This window comes from Periplaneta americana, chromosome 13 (assembly GCF_040183065.1).
Source record: "Periplaneta americana isolate PAMFEO1 chromosome 13, P.americana_PAMFEO1_priV1, whole genome shotgun sequence".
In the NCBI taxonomy this organism is placed as follows: domain Eukaryota; kingdom Metazoa; phylum Arthropoda; class Insecta; order Blattodea; family Blattidae; genus Periplaneta; species Periplaneta americana.
In genome coordinates, this window is record NC_091129.1 from 152,957,607 (window position 1) to 152,972,101 (window position 14,495).

The 14,495-nt window shown below is 37.2% G+C and overlaps 1 protein-coding gene across 2 annotated transcripts in view; it reads right to left on the reverse strand.

The window, feature by feature from the left end:
• Positions 1 to 6,622: 6,622 nt before the first annotated feature.
• Positions 6,623 to 14,495, reverse strand: part of LOC138711663 (uncharacterized) — a 57,509-nt gene continuing 49,636 nt past the window's right edge. For both annotated transcript variants that reach the window (XR_011335414.1, XM_069842795.1), the window contains one exon: positions 6,623 to 6,759. The gene's annotated coding sequence lies outside the window, so the exon portion shown is untranslated. The remainder of the gene's footprint in view (positions 6,760 to 14,495) is intronic.

Sequence of the window (14,495 nt, forward strand, 5' to 3'; positions counted from 1 at the left end):
TTTAGTTGCTGCACTCACTCGTTCTTGCACCTTTTTCAGCGGTATTAAAAAGTCTCCAGAAGCTGCTTCACTCTTCATGAAAGAATGTATATTGTTCACAACTTCCCGAGTTTGGCTATGCAGTGTTTTTGCGCCAAGTTTAGACTGAATAGGAGGCATTTTAGTCTACACAAACACACACAACCGCAATTTGCCACGATAATAAATAAACAATATGAATATGAACTAACTAAACTAACAAACAGCAATCATCACGCACGTGGCAGGACGACGTTACACAGCCAAGGCTTTCTGCGAGACTGGCCACTTGCCATATTCTGTGCATGCGCGAGAGTGTAGGCTCACTGGCTAGCTACCACATGATTCTCACCGGCACAGAACGAACGTGAAGCAATACTGGATTACGAATTCAATTACAGCTACTCAAAGGGCATACCAGAGAGAATTTGGTGTTCGCAATCCTCCCAAAAGAAACACAATACTGGGACTGGTAAACAAATTGCAAACAACTGGATCTCTGGTGAGTGAAAAGGGCAAGCATCGTTCATCTAGGTTTCCCACGATTGTTGTTGACATAAGAGCACAACTGGAGCAGTCACCCAAAAAATCATCAAGACATTTGTTGCACGAGACAGGGTACACCTACTCAATGTGTCAGAGAGCCTAAAGCCATATAGGGTTACGGAACCAGATAAGGATAAAAGACTGAATTATTGTCGTTGGTTTCAGACGTTCATTGTGCAAAATCTTGCTATATTGTCCATCACATGGTTCACAGATGAAGCATAGTTCCATTTATCCGGTTATGTGAACTCACAGAACTCACACCATTGGGCCATCGAAAATCTGAAGCACAACATCACACAGGAGATTCAAGCTATTGACAACAGAGTCCTCCAACGAGTGGCCAGTAACATGGAATGGCGTGTTGAGTTGTGCCTTATGCAGGATGGAGGACATTTTCAACATTTGCTATAGAGGTAAATAATCTCCCAAAATTCCTCTACATTTTAGGTATAATAAGTTGTCGCTAGCACAATTCATTTTGAAACAATTAATGAAAGAAATGTGTCAGTTCTATATAAATCACTCTGTATAATGAATATGTGTTGTATAAACATATTCAAGTCAGCAGCCGAATTTCAAAATATCGGCAGCATTGAAAACAATATCCATGACTAAATGAATTGTACCGTTTCTAACATTTCTTAAATACAATTCACTGCTTACTTATTAACATAACCATACCTTCAACATACGCTTGTCAAACAACCCTAAAGTGCAGCGATGCAAAATATTCCTCAAACTTTCATCACACTGTAGATGGGTTTTTAATCACTTAATTTTGTACGTTTTTTCACAAATCAAGTATTTTAACAAATGACAAAGCAATAATTCTTCGACTGCTTCTTCACATTCATATCTTGCCTCAGTACTTTTACCATAAATGGCATTCAAACTTTACACAGAAATTATTTCTTTTGCCCAAGCCATTCTTCAAATACCAATTTGACATTTCACTTTTCGGTTATTTACAACTTAAACATTCTGTTCTTCAAATTAATGTAGTCACACCCATTCCACCCTCTGACTGGGACTGAAGCCAGATGGTCTAAGGCGAGTCCTCGGCATCAACCCCTTTGATTTTATTACCTGGTTGGGTTTTTCCGAGGTTTTCCCCAACCAGAAGGCAAATGGCGGGTAATATTTTGGCGAATCCTCGGACCTCACCTCATCTCACTACATCTCACCAAAATACAGTAGAGCCCCGATTATCCGTCACCCTATTAACCGATCAACGGATTATCCGACTGTCTTTCTATCCCTTTCTTTCTTTCTTTTTTTACTGCCAAAAGGAACATGTAAGAAATTTAGTACTATACTTAAATTAGTACCTATTTCCTCTAGTGTTTATATTACAGGCCTTTACCCTTACATAGTACTATTGCCAGCAATAGGAACAGCTGCTTGAAGGTGTTTTTCCCAACTTGTAAAACAGTCACTGCCTGCTTTCAAAGACATAGTCCCAAGAACTTCCGCACAATATATAGGGTAAAGTTGCCTAATTCCGTGATACGTTTTTTTTTTCACTGATTGTCACGGAATTGGGTATCTTGCTAGGAAGTTCACCGATGTTTCAAAAGTAGGCAAAAGATGCACTCTTCCGAGAAAGATGTCTGGCGCCATGGTCGAACGGCAAAGCTTTGACTAACACTCAATTATAAAAAACTATCACGGGATTAGGGGTATCACGGAAATAGGCAACTTTACCCTAGCAAACCTGTGCAGCTTTCAGTCCTTGTCCTACGTTAGAATGCCCGTACTTTATAACTTCTATGCAAGATAACTTCCATAGGTGTTAAAAGTGTTTAACAAGTATCGAAATAAAAATGCAAATAATTGAGAGGTTTGGAAAAAGAGAAACCACGGCCGATTTCACATCAGAATACGTGATTAGCGTTACAACTGTGCGCGATTTAATGACAAATAAGGATAAAGTATAGAACGTAACTTATGTAGTTCTACAACAGGAGACCTCTACCTATCCTTCCACAAACAACCATCACAAGGAATTTCCTTGGCCCTCATAAACCCGTCATTGACAACCAGAATTAGATTAGTAAACTTCTGATTCACTATCTAGCATGTTAAACACAACACTACGGAGGAAATTATGAGACTCTAGTATGCACTTATAAAAATATTTTATGGTACGGATTATCCGATTCTTTCGATTAACCGTCCAGTCCACCCCCTTCATTACAACGGATAATAGAGGTTCTACTGTATTGTAAAAAATTGCACAAAATTGTAGAAAATTACTAAATTGTAAAACTATAAAAATTTGTACAAATTGTAATTGTAATATTGTAAAATTTTGACTTGTTCCACATCTTAAAGCTTCATTGCTCATTTAACATCTATGGAATAAAATAAATGAATGAATACCCACTGTCTATAATACACGAAACAATAACCCAGATCCAAGTTCTACCCAAAACTTTCAAAGCAATATTTACCAATTTATGCATGTTTCCTGACTGGTATTTCATCCACAGCTCCATCCCATCTCCTGCCCCAGAACCACCTTCAGTCCGCAACTGCCCCAAAATACCCTGCAACAGGACACATCACAATCACATTTCTTTGTACGTGGCTTACATTTTCGGCAACCTGTCAAACAGCAACATATGCAAAACTGCACTCATAATAGAACATGCAAATATTCAGAAACATAAATCCACTAAATTCTTAACTATATTCTGCCACTGTATTATTATTACTGCCAATTTACTCTCTTTAAATATCAACATTTGTTAGTAATCCATCTTTACCAGTTTATGCACGTTTACTGGCTGGTATTTAGCCACAGTTATCGCCCATCTCCTGTCCCAGAGCTGCCTTGTTACCTCCTCCACAGCCTGCGGCTGCCCCAAAACACCCTGCAACGAGACACACAACAATCACATTTCTTTACAAGTAGCTTACATTCTGTGCAACCTACGAAAGAGCAGGATATGGAAACTGCACTCATAATAGAACATGCAAATCTTCACAAACCTAAATCCACTACATTTATATTCTCAACTATTTCCTCACTGTATTATAACTACTCCTAATTACTGTGTTTAAATATCGACACTAGTTAGTAATCCATGTTTACCGGCTTATGCATGTACCCTCACTACAATTTCCTCCACAGTTGTCGCCTCCAATCTCCTGCCACCATCTTCTGTGTCAGTTCATCCAGAGTCCGTATCTGCCCCAAAACACCCTGGAACAAAACACACAACAATCACATTTCTTTACACAAGTAGCTTACATTCTACGCAACCTATGAAATAGCAAGATATGGAAACTGCACTCATAATAGAACATGCAAATCTTCACAAACCTAAATCCACTACATTTATATTCTCAACTATTTCCTCACTGTATTATAACTACTCCTAATTACTGTGTTTAAATATCGACACTAGTTAGTAATCCATGTTTACCGGCTTATGCATGTACCCTCACTACAATTTCCTCCACAGTTGTCGCCTCCAATCTCCTGCCACCATCTTCTGTGTCAGTTCATCCAGAGTCCGTATCTGCCCCAAAACACCCTGGAACAAAACACACAACAATCACATTTCTTTACACAAGTAGCTTACATTCTATGCAACCTATGAAATAGCAAGATATGGAAACTGCAAATCTTCAGAAACCTAAATCCACTACATTTATATTCTCAACTATTTTCTCACTGTATTATAACTACTCCTAATTACTGTCTTTAAATATCAACACTAATTAGTAATCCATGTTTACCGGCTCATGCATGTACCCTGACTACAATTTCCTCCACAGTTGTCGCCTCCAATCTCCTGCCACCATCTTCTGTGTCAGTTCATCCAGAGTCCGCATCTGCCCCAAAACACCCTGGAACAAAACACACAACAATCACATTTCTTTACAAGTAGCTTACATTCTCTGCAACCTATGAAATAGCAAGATATGGAAACTGCAAATCTTCAGAAACCTAAATCCACTACATTTATATTCTCAGCTATTTTCTCACTGTATTATAACTACTCCTAATTACTGTGTTTAAATATCGACACTAGTTAGTAATGCATGTTTACCAGCTTATGCATGTACTCTGACTACAATTTCCTCCACAGTTGTCGCCTCCAATCTCCTGCCACCATCTTCTGTGTCAGTTCATCCGCATCTGCCCCGAAACACCCTTGAGCAAAACACACAACAATCACATTTCTTTACAAGTAGCTTACATTCTATGCAACCTATGAAATAGCAAGATATGGAAACTGCACTCATAATAGAACATGCAAATATTCAGAAAAATAAATCCACTAAATTCGTAACTATATTCTGCCACTGTATTACTATTATTACTGCCAATTTACTCTCTTTAAATATCAACATTTGTTAGTAATCCATCTTTACCAGTTTATGCACGTTTACTCGCTGGTATTTGATCCACAGTTTTCTCCCCTCTCCTGTCCCAGAACTGCCTCGTTACCTCCTCCACAGTCTGCAACTGTCCCAAAACAACCTGGAACAAAACACACAACAATCACATTTCTTTACAAGTAGCTTACATTCTCTGCAACCTATGAAATAACAAGATATGGAAACTGCACTCATAATAGAACATGCAAATATTCAGAAACATAAATCCACTAAATTCTTAACTATATTCTGCCACTGTATTACTATTATTATTATTACTGCCAATTTACTCTCTTTAAATATCAACATTTGTTAGTAATCCATCTTTACCAGTTTATGCACGTTTACTCGCTGGTATTTGATCCACAGTTTTCTCCCCTCTCCTGTCCCAGAGCTGCCTCGTTACCTCCTCCACAGTCTGCAACTGTCCCAAAACACCCTGGAACAAGACACACAACAATCACATTTCTTTACAAGTAGTTTACATTCTCTGCAACCTATGAAATAGCAACTGCACTCATAATAGAACATGCAAATCTTCACAAACCTAAATCCACTACATTCATATTCTCAACTATTTTCTCACTGTATTATAACTACTCCTAATTACTGTCTTTAAATATCGACAATAGTTAGTAATCCATGTTTACCGGCTTATGCATGTACCCTCACTACAATTTCCTCCACAGTTGTCGCCTCCCATCTCCTGCCACCATCTTCTGTGTCAGTTCATCCAGAGTCCACATCTGCCCCAAAACACCCTGGAACAAAACACACAACAATCACATTTCTTTACAAGTAGCTTACATTCTCTGCAACCTATGAAATAGCAAGATATGGAAACTGCACTCATAATAGAACATGCAAATCTTCACAAACCTAAATCCACTACATTTATATTCTCAACTATTTTCTCACTGTATAATAACTACTCCTAATTACTGTGTTTAAATGTTGACACTAGTTAGTAATCCATGTTTACGGGCTTATGCATGTACCATGACTAGAATTTCCTCCACAGTTGTCACCTCCAATCTCCTGCCAGCATCTTCTGTGTCAGTTCATCCAGAGTCCGCATCTGCCCCAAAACACCCTGGAACAAAACACACAACAATCACATTTCTTTACAAGTAGTTTACATTCTCTGCAACCTATGAAATAGCAAGATATGGAAACTGCACTCATAATAGAACATGCAAATCTTCACAAACCTAAATCCACTACATTTATATTCTCAACTATTTCCTCACTGTATTATAGCTACTCCTAATTACTGTCTTTAAATATCGACACTAGTTAGTAATCCATGTTTACCGGCTTATGCATGTACCCTGACTACAATTTCCTCCATAGTTCTCGCGTCCCATCTCCTGCCACCATCTTCTGTGTCAGTTCATCCAGAGTCCGCATCTGCCCCAAAACACCCTGGAACAAGTCACATCATAACCACATGTCTTTACAAGTGGGCTAAATTTTCGGCAAACTATGAAACAGCAACATATGCAAACTGAATCAGAAGTAGCAGCACATCGTCAAAAATCTAAATCCACAAAATTTTCATTCTTTCTCTCAAATTGTTAGTGTTATTTTTAAATACATTCTGTGACTACATTATTACTGTGTTTAAATATCGACAATAGCTAGTAATCCATATTTACCAATTTATGCATGTATCCTGACTGCAATTTGCTCCACAGCTGTCTCCCATCTCCTCTTGCAGTGCTGTTTCACTACCACCGTCTCATCTTCTGTCACTTATTCCACAGAATCTAACACCTACTCCTAAACTGCCCAAACGCCCTGAAACAAGACAAGTGACAATCACATTTCTTTACTAGTCGTTTAAATCTTCGGCAACCTATGAAGCACCAAGATATGGAAACTGCATTCCTACTACTAATTCCATAATCTACAAAGTGAAAACAAAAACCTTGCAAAACTGCCCACCCTGATTTTCTTCATAACAAATTCCATAATCTAGCAAAGTGGAAGGAATACCGAGCCAAACTGCCCACACTCATTTCCTTCATAAACCAATCGGTCCTCGCAGCCGTTTGCCTTGGTGACTCTGAATAAAATATGCTTGTCTCAAAGATTAAGCCATGCATGTCTCAGTGCAAGCCGCATTAAGGTGAAACCGCGAATGGCTCATTAAATCATTTCCTTCATAACAAATTCCATAATCTAGAAAAGTGGAAAGAAAACCTAGTAAAACTGCCCACATTCATTTTCTTCGTAACAAATTCCATAATCTAGCAAATTGGAAAGAAAAACCAAGCAAAATTACCCACACTCATTTCCTTCATAATCTAGCAAAGTGGAAAGAAAACCGAACAAACTGCCCACATTCATTTCCTTCATAATCTAGCAAAGTGGAAAGAAAACTGAGCAAACTGCCCACACTCATTTTCTTCATAACAAATTCCATAATCTAGCAAAGTGGAAAGAAAACCTAGCAAAACTGCCCACACTCATTGGCAGATATTAATAAAACTGCTTGAGAGTGAGTGAGATGTATCGGACAACTCAGTGAGTGGTAAAGGGTCGAGTGCGTGATTAGTCTGAATTTCATATTAATAAACATTTTCCCCTCCTGGACATATCTCACTCGTGACTCTGAGTTGTTACTCACATTTTATCGCCTAGACATAGCTGTGTAAGTTATCAATGTTTAGACTAAAGCTCCTTGCAGAGGCAAGTCTTCGTCATATTCGATTTGTAAATATACTTTTGTTTCGATCATAGAGGAGGAAAGTGTGCAGTTTCAAACTCCATTTGTTAATATTTTGAAACAACACCACATATTATTAACTAAATCAGTTACCGGAAATGAGAAATAGGAAGTCTTTTCCTATCATTGAAGACAAATGCAAAGGAATTTGCAACATGATCTTCAAAAAAATCTTATGAATGTGTAACAATATAATGTGATGATAAACTTACCTATATGTGTACGCTGTATATTACTAGTATTTCATTTTTATGACTCGTCTGAATGATACATACAACCAAGCAAAGCGAAGCACAATATGATCAAAGACTCTTATTTTGCTTCGGAAAATTGGAAATCGTTGTTTCACTTGGACAAAACATCTCTCTATAATCGCACGTTCTTTCACTACCGGTATATATTTATTGTAGGCTCTTTGGTGTGGAGTGATGGTAAAGTAATAAGCCAAGGAGCAATTCTGTGGCCCCTATGGCATTTCTTTCACTTTTCAAGAGCGAGCATGTACAGATATAGTTTGAATAACCGTATAAAATCGTAGGAATCATGTTTCATAACAATGGATTAGACAAAAAGTAATAGAGATATACATGTTATCTTTTGCCACAATAAAAATACCAGCAGGATGCACATCATATCGCAAAATCTCATTTTCAACAAAAATTTAAATATCATGTTTTGCCTTGGAACCACAGAATTCCATAGCCCATATCACCTAGAAGAAGTGCACTGGCATTATTGCCAATCATTACTCTACAAACAGCCGAATTTCTTCATATAGGCCTAATATAGAAATAATTATCCACGCTTGTGAATTCTTCCTTGACATTGCAGGTAGCTCATACACCTTTTTGTTTTGCTAAAATACTCATCGGCATGTTCATTTTTTTAAATAAAAATATTGGTATAATTCAAAGCTTCAATGGCGTCAGGTAATGAATACTTCCTTTCTGCTTGGACAGTTGTTGGAAATTGAAAGCAATTAAATGCTTTTAATTTCAAAGCATCTGCAACTTCCCAGCAGTTAGAATTTGTTTCATAAAAGAAAGCTATAAGGATAATGACTGGGGTACATAGAAGGACATCATGTAAAAAGATATTCCAAAATTTAGAAATCTTTACTGTACACTGTGAGTAGGTCTTCACTCTTTCACTGAGTCCACACCTGTGGAGTAATGGCTAGCACGTCTGGCCGCGAAACCAGGTGGCCCGGGTTCGAATCTCGGTCGGGGTAAGTTACCTGGTTGAGGTTTTTCGAGGTTTTCCCTCAACCCAATTTGAGCAAAAGCTGGGTAACATTCGATGCTGGACCCCAGACTCATTTCACTGGCATTATCACATCCCATCTCATTCAGACGCTGAATAACCTGAGATGATGTTGATACAGTGTCATAAAATAACCTACTCCAGAGTAACTTACGTTAGTCGGCAGACTCGCTAGCTGCTGATCAGGAGCTGCACTCGGGCTTGGGTTAGATTTCTCCTTGGACTGACTACCTGGTTGAGTTTTTTTTTTCCGAGGTTTCCCCAAACGTAAGGCAAATGCCAAGTAATCTATAGCGAATCCTCGACCTCACTTCATCTTACCAAAAAATTGTTTAAGTCTTGTTTCGTATCTTGAAGCTTTAATGCTAACACAAGATCTATGGAATACAATGAAATGAAAAGTGACACGGTACCATGGGAAATATCCATATCTTCTGGAACGCCCATTTGAAAACCTGGATTGTCCACATATGGTAAAAAAAAATGCTCATTTTCATTTCATTATCGAGAGCTGTTCCTTTTCTCCCATTTGAATCTTGCAAGAAATTCCGCGCTAGCCACTGTACGTTCTCCTTCTTAAATTTGTACAAATCTTTGTAACTATGTTTACAAGCTTGTCTACGATGTTTATACCTTTTCTTCTGCATTATACAACAATAATATACCCCGTTATTACGATTTTTTAACTTCACTCAACCGCTTTGAGTCACCTATTCAGTTAACTCAGAAAGTTGATAGTATAAACTCAATTATATGAGTGAGTAGTAACGTTTATTAATGTAGAATAGTGACTTGTCTCTCGTCTGTTGCGTCATCGAGAGTTGTAACTCAAGGATCAAAGACCAGTGCCAGACTGATTGAGAGATAAGTATCTTTATTAATACACATGCGAGTTAGAACTCGGGATTGTAGAGTGACAAGTAAAAACTCAACATTATTAATATCTCCCATTTCCTTCATAACAAATTCCATAATCTAGCAAAGTGGAAAGAAAACCTAGCAAAACTGCCCACACTCATTTTCTTCATAACAAATTCCATAATCTAAGAAAGTGGAAAGAAAACCTAGCAAAACTGCCCACACTCATTTTCTTCATAACAAATTCCATAATCTAGCAAAGTGGAAAGAAAACCTAGCAAAACTGCCCACACTCATTTTCTTCATAACAAATTCCATAATCTAGCAAAGTGGAAAGAAAACCTAGCAAAACTGCCCACACTCATTTTCTTCATAACAAATTCCATAATCTAAGAAAGTGGAAAGAAAACCTAGCAAAACTGCCCACACTCATTTTCTTCATAACAAATTCCATAATCTAAGAAAGTGGAAAGAAAACCTAGCAAAACTGCCCACACTCATTTTCTTCATAACAAATTCCATAATCTAGCAAAACTGCCCACACTCATTTTCTTCATAACAAATTCCATAATCTAGCAAAACTGCCCACACTCATTTTCTTCATAACAAATTCCATAATCTAAGAAAGTGGAAAAAAAACCTAGCAAAACTGCCCACACTCATTTTCTTCATAACAAATTCCATAATCTAGCAAAACTGCCCACACTCATTTTCTTCATAACAAATTCCATAATCTAGCAAAACTGCCCACACTCATTTTCTTCATAACAAATTCCATAATCTAGCAAAACTGCCCACACTCATTTTCTTCACAACAAATTCCATAATCTAGCAAAGTGGAAAGAAAACCTAGCAAAACTGCCCACACTCATTTTCTTCATAACAAATTCCATAATCTAAGAAAGTGGAAAGAAAACCTAGCAAAACTGCCCACACTCATTTTCTTCATAACAAATTCCATAATCTAAGAAAGTGGAAAGAAAACCTAGCAAAACTGCCCACACTCATTTTCTTCATAACAAATTCCATAATCTAGCAAAACTGCCCACACTCATTTTCTTCATAACAAATTCCATAATCTAGCAAAACTGCCCACACTCATTTTCTTCATAACAAATTCCATAATCTAAGAAAGTGGAAAAAAAACCTAGCAAAACTGCCCACACTCATTTTCTTCATAACAAATTCCATAATCTAGCAAAACTGCCCACACTCATTTTCTTCATAACAAATTCCATAATCTAGCAAAACTGCCCACACTCATTTTCTTCATAACAAATTCCATAATCTAGCAAAACTGCCCACACTCATTTTCTTCATAACAAATTCCATAATCTAGCAAAACTGCCCACACTCATTTTCTTCATAACAAATTCCATAATCTAGCAAAACTGCCCACACTCATTTTCTTCATAACAAATTCCATAATCTAGCAAAACTGCCCACACTCATTTTCTTCATAACAAATTCCATAATCTAGCAAAACTGCCCACACTCATTTTCTTCATAACAAATTCCATAATCTAGCAAAACTGCCCACACTCATTTTCTTCATAACAAATTCCATAATCTAAGAAAGTGGAAAGAAAACCTAGCAAAACTGCCCACACTCATTTTCTTCATAACAAATTCCACCTAGCAAAACTGCCCACACTCATTTTCTTCATAACAAATTCCATAATATAGCAAAGTGGAAAGAAAACCTAGCAAAACTGCCCACACTCATTTTCTTCATAACAAATTCCATAATCTAGCAAAGTGGAAAGAAAACCTAGCAAAACTGCCCACACTCATTTTCTTCATAACAAATTCCATTATCTAGCAAAGTGGAAAGAAAACCTAGCAAAACTGCCCACACTCATTTTCTTCATAACAAATTCCATAATCTAGCAAAGTGGAAAGAAAACCTAGCAAAACTGCCCACACTCATTTTCTTCATAACAAATTCCATAATCTACACTCCGTGTCAGACCAGCAAGTTACTGCAGGCTTTATGGGTATGGTGGAGGGCAAGTACGGCAGAACATACCGGCTCCTTCTGTCTACTATACATTATAAAAAATATGTTTTCTTTTACACGGGTATTGAAAATTTCCCCTTCAGTTTAAATTCCTCCTTATTTGTAGCACAAGTTTGTAAGAAAATTTTGTGGCTGATGCGGTATGTTTAGCATAGTTCTTTCGTCAGAATTCAATATTCTTTTCCGGGTTCGCAAATGTTTTAAGCTTTCTGTCGACTTTTCTATTGTTTCAGTACGACAAGAAAGAGCAAACTAAATGAAAGCACTATACTGACTTATTCTTACACAGCAATTGGAAGCTCAACTAAACTATACTAAAATGAACTGTATACAAAAAAAGACACGCAATATTTACACAAAACTACAATAGCAGACACATTATAGAAATAGTAAATTAACTGAAAGCACTACACTGACTTATTCTTACACAGCGATTTGAAGATGAACTAAACTAAACTAAACTAAACTAAACCAAACCAAACCAAACCAAACCAAAAGCTAATATTTACACAAACTAAAACTACAACTACAAGTCAGTAATGGCAGATTGTAGTTAGAAGTGGTGCATATCGCTCGTGACCAAACCAGTTCTTTCCGTAGGTGTAAGTACCTAATAGTCTGCAATACCGTGTGCAAGTAATAAGTCAATCATCTTCTTGACATTATCGTGTATAAAGTTACAACATGGGTCCAAAAAAGGATGTTAAGGATGAGATTGAGGATGTTGTGAAACGTGTAGTGCAGCAGACGCTTCAAGACACCACCATGTTGGCAATTTTTGCCAACTTAATACAAGAATCGGTGACTGCACCAGTAGCGGAGCTCAGCACGGCACTAGAGGAAAGTAGGGGCCTAGTGAACGAGCTGAAGCTTGCACTGGACGACCGGGATAAGAAGATTCGGCATCTCGAGTGCAGGATAAACGACATGAAACAATATCAATGACGACAGTGTCTCCGCATATTTGGTGTCCCGGAGGTAGAAAATGAAGACACTGATGTCATTGCCATCCAGATGGCAGAGAAAACACGAGTATCTCTGCAGGTGAGTGACATAGACAGGAGCCACCATGTGGGGGAAAAAAGATGGATGATCGTCCCAGGGCCATCACCGTGAAATTTGTTTCCTATAGAAAGAGGAGTGAGGTCTTCCGCAATAAAAGACTTTTGAAAGGCAGTCAAATAACTGTGAGGGAGGATCTCACCAGTGCCAGACATAAGCTATTAGTAAATACAGTGTGACTAGTGTTTAAACACTAGATGGTTCTGTTATTGTTAAGGAGGGAAATGTAAAGAGAAGACTAAATAATGTAATGGAGCTAGGGTCACAAGCGATACCATTAGTCATTACTTTATAGCTAACTATTAACGTTTTAGTTTACTATTTTCATTATATCATAACCCTATTAACATTACTTATTTCTTAGTTACTTTCATTTTTAATACTTTAATAATTAATATTAATAATAATTTATATATTTTTTGGACTCTTCTAAGTTACTAAAGTCTAAACTACTTATTCATACCTGTTAGTGCCAGTAGTGTTTATTCATCTTTATTTATTTCAACTGATCCTTGACAGTAATAATCCGGTTGTCTCTGACAGAACATTGTACAATGACCTTCACTCACCCCATTCCCCTATATACTAGACATAACATATCATGAAGTACTAAGATACAACTTCGACATTTTTCCCCTATTACTTCATCACAAGCTAAAATCTAGTGCTTTTCCAGCCCACAAGTTCAAGAAGGCCGTGATATACATAGGTTTGTGTGTATAAAAGTTCTTCGATTTTTAGCGTTTAAGTTTGTTTTTAATCACAATTTCAGTAAACATAAATTATAAGTTTATAAATTTTGATTCAGATAATTATTATTGACTAATTTGTTTAATACTACCTAAAATTCTTTAATTATAATCTTCTTCATTGTTGTACACTGAAAACAACATGGATACTATAAACAGAAACCTACAAATAGAAAATTACAACAGGAAAAATACGATCAAGATTCAATTTGCACAATCTGCTACTAGACCATCAGCACAGGAAATTCATCAGTGGATTGTAAAGAAAATGGTAATCAACACAGATCAAGTGTAACTACAGCCACATTGTATAATAGATTACTTGATAAGTACCAGGGAGAAATAGAATTTCAATATGAATCAGGAGAAATAACTCACGTTAATATCAGGGGCGAAGCTGAAGGGTAATCTGTGAGCCTTAGATTACTTCATTGGATTTTAAATAAATAAGCGCATTTATATTTTCCTGTTTTCATTGGTATAGGTAAATTAAATCTCTAGTTTTCGGTTTATAGTTACGTAAGGATTGACGCCAGCTCCTCGGCGCGGAAACAGCTCATACTAACTATAATACAGTGTGGCTACTCGCTGATACTGCTTCAAACCAGGCTCATGGCAGCAGATAGAGAAAGCATATGCGCATGCGCCAAGCGGAGTGCTTGCATACGTCACTAATGCTAGACAGCTCTGAGAAGAGCCTAGACTCAGCTTCACCAATCTCAGTACTAGCGAGTCTGCTTCTGCTTAGGGATGTGACAAACGGTTATTTTCTTGTAACTGTTATAACTGTCTCCGTTACTTTTGTTCAGTAGTTATAAGTAACGGTTACAATTTCCTGCCGGAGACAAAATAC